This window comes from Elephantulus edwardii, unplaced genomic scaffold (assembly GCF_000299155.1).
Source record: "Elephantulus edwardii isolate Elephantulus edwardi_28Jun2011 unplaced genomic scaffold, EleEdw1.0 scaffold00198, whole genome shotgun sequence".
NCBI classification, from domain to species: domain Eukaryota; kingdom Metazoa; phylum Chordata; class Mammalia; order Macroscelidea; family Macroscelididae; genus Elephantulus; species Elephantulus edwardii.
This window is the reverse complement of record NW_006399948.1, coordinates 5,464,120-5,467,802: the sequence shown is the minus strand read 5'-3', so window position 1 is coordinate 5,467,802 and position 3,683 is coordinate 5,464,120.

The window sequence follows — 3,683 nt, the reverse complement described above, 5'->3', positions numbered from 1 at the left end:
AAACTAAAACTGTTAACTATCTCAATCTCTTCACCATCCATACTGATGTTGCCAATTGGCCCAGTGGTGAGAATGTTTTCTTGATGTTTAGCCTCAATCCATACTGAAGATTTCAGTCCCTGACCTTCCACAGCAAGTATAAAAGTTCGTCACAAAGACCAAAATGGACGTCCGAAGAGACTCTGAATATTGCACTAGAATGCTGAGAAACCAAAACAAAGAAATCAAGACATTAAAGAGCTGAACAGGAGATTTCAAAAGGCTGAAGGACAAGACAAAGTAAAGTATTATAATAAAATGTGCAAAGAGCTAGAGTCAGAAAATCAAAGGGGCCAAACTCATTCCATATTTCTTTAACTCAAGGAACTGAAGAAGAAATTCAAGCCTCAAGTTGCAATACTTAAGGATGCTTTGGGCAGAATTTAAGTTATCCTGCATGTATTAATAGAAGATGGAAAGAGTATATAGAGTCATTTATAACAAAAGGAATTGGCAGACACAGAAGAATTTAATGAAACAATATATGAGCAAAAGCCTATGGTGATGAAGGAAGAAGTTCAGACTGTGGTGAAAGGATTGGCTAAGAATTAGGCCCCAGGAATTGATGGTATACCAACTGACATATTTCAACTAACAGATGTTGCCCTAGATGTGCTAACCAAGCTGTGTCAAGAAATCTGGAGAACAACCACTTGGCCAACTTACTGGAAGAGATCTATACTTGTTCCCATTTCAAAGAAATGTGACCCAACAGAGTGTGGATATCATTAATATCACATGCAAGGAAGAGTCTGCTGAAGATTATCCAAAAACAACTGGAACAGCACATCAACAGAGAACTATCCTTGTAATTGCTACCTCTTAAAACCTGTCAGAGTGTCAGCTATGGGTTGGTTCTGACTCTATGGTACATGACAATAACAAAAACAAAATTATAATATGGGTCAGGAATACAGAAAAGGACTAAAGCAAGGATGATATTTCTGTGTTCCACACTCATGACATCTGGGCCTCTATTTTGGAAGGAATGTAATGGCCAGAGGATTAATAGCTGATATCTGACCACATACCCACATCTCTTTCTTTAGGCACAAGAATTTTTGCCTTGCTAGCTTCTGACTTCCATACAGCAAAGTGGCCTCACTTGTTTTGACTTCTATACAACATAAGGGCTTCATTATGGTTAAACTTTTAAGACTATCTCCCAGGCATTGAAGGTAAAGGCAGCAGAAACCAAGTATCCTCTTAAAGGTGGCCTAGAGAATAAAAAGACAAGCAATTCAAATCCAGTCTTCTCTAGGGTGATTTATTGCCTCTAACAATCTATTGGAGAACTAACTATGGCACTGAGCAACAACAGCAGCAATTTAAAGGCTAAAGTGACTTATGAGCCACAGTCAAGGAGTTGACACAAAACCACCTCATTTCTCCCTTAATGAGTGCTAATTTTAATTTTAATCTGATGCAAGAACCAAAACTTCAATAGAAATAAGTCAATACTTCATTTTCCATGTCTCAGCTTAGAGTTTTTCAAAATGGTAGTAATTCTTATGACACATAATCATTTTAATAACACAATGGTAATGAGATGTATTAAAAACTTGAACATATATGATCTAATTTAAAAAGGGTCAGGATAAATTTAGTTTTATTTTTCAGTAACCCCTCAGTATTGATGCATTTTTTTAAAAAATTCTCTAAATCTATCCTTCCTGAATAGATACAAATATATTCCCACATAATTTCTCGGTCAAGTACTCACTGAGTTACAAATCAATACAGATTTTTCAAATATGATGACATTCTAGTTAACATACACATTCATATACATAGAATAATGTATTTCAAAAATGTAGTAGAATAATAAACAATTTTCCATTATAATGTCAGTTATTAAATTATATTTAAATTAATACATATTTATTACTTTCTGCAATTGCTTAATGTATTTGACAATTTCGAAGAGAGATAAAAAATATTACATTCTAATGCATAATAAAAGTTTAAATTAAAGCTATAAATAAATGATTCAGACTTAGGACAAACAGCCCTTATGAGGATTGTTTGGCACCAATAATCTTTAAGGGAACAAAATCACTGGGACCTTTCTACCAAGGTAGTCTTCAAGGAATTGAATCACCAGGCCTTTTCTACCACAGAAATTTTAGTGGTTTCATACTGTGGGGATTTGATTTGTACTTAATGCTTAATTCACTGTTCCATCTGGGTCTCAAAAAATTTTTATATAAATGGTATATAAGAGTAGTTATAAACTATACGCAAACATATATTATTATTGCCATTATATTTCATTGAATACAAGGGGGAACCAACCATAGTTGACTCTCCAGCAGATTTATTAGAGGCAGTTTATCACACAGGAATTTTCAGAGGCAGCAAAACACATTCTTTGTCCATCAGTGTAGCCAATAGATTTGAAACACATGACTTTGGGTTATCAAGACAACTCCTAACCACTAAGTCACCAGAAGTCTTTAAACATATATAATCAAAATCAATTCAGATCAAATCCACTGTCATCAATTCAGTTACAACATAAAATGAAGCTCCATTGAGTTTAGAGACTACCAATCTATGAATTGTGGAGCCACTGGTGGATTTGAGTCATTAACATTTCTTTAGTGGCCTACGGGGCAAGAAGTTGCACTGCAATCCCAAAGGCACTTAGTGCAAGGCCACCAACTTCTCCATGGGAGAAGGATGAGCAATCTCCCGTACAATTAACTGCCTCTGAAAATCTGTTGACAAGTCAGCTATGTGTTGGTTCCAACTAGATGGTATGGAGCAACACAATAAAATTTCTTTAATCTAAGAGCCTACAGCATACTCATTATACAATCATGTAAAGTAAAAATTTCTGTTGGATGTAAAGAAATCATATTAACTGCTGCTATCATCAGGAAAAAATAAACAAGAATTAAACATTCAAATCATTAAATACAAAGCTAAGAAAGGAAATTACAAATTTAATCTATGCTTCATGAAACGAGAAATGCTAGAGAAATGGGGAAACAAGCCACATATTTATTCTAACACATATGCTTGTTTTATAAGACATTGGAAAATATAAAACCTCGAGCTTCTTGTCGTCAAATTAATTCTAAATCATAGTGACTCTCCATTGTTTCCTGATGCTGTAAATCTTAAAAGAAAAAAAAAACACACACAAACCATAAAACCTGCCTATCTTTCTATCTTGCATAGGTGCATAGCTTACAACTATCAGAAATCTAAGTGTTTCGATTAGTAGTACAGCTTACAAAGGACTGAGGACTATGACACAGAGCATAGAAGAGAAATACGGTATAAACGTAATGATAAAATAACTAGTCTTGGGGAATGCAAGGAGGGCAGTAAGATAACACCTAAAATATTCTGTATGTTAAAACCTGGAAAGACATTAAAATAGATGATTTTGTAGGAAATGTGAAATACCAAGATATTTTTGTAGAAATTCTCAACTGAAAAACACTGCGGAAAGCCATTTAAAAAAATTAAAGATTTTCCATAGAAAAAATGAAAAAAATTCTGCATACTTTTCTATTTTAATTAAATATATAAGGGAAAAATATTTTCTAGATTATCTAAGGCGTAAAAGAATGAAAAAGGAAAATTATAGCTAATTTTACATTTCATTTGAGTATAATGAACGGATCATTACA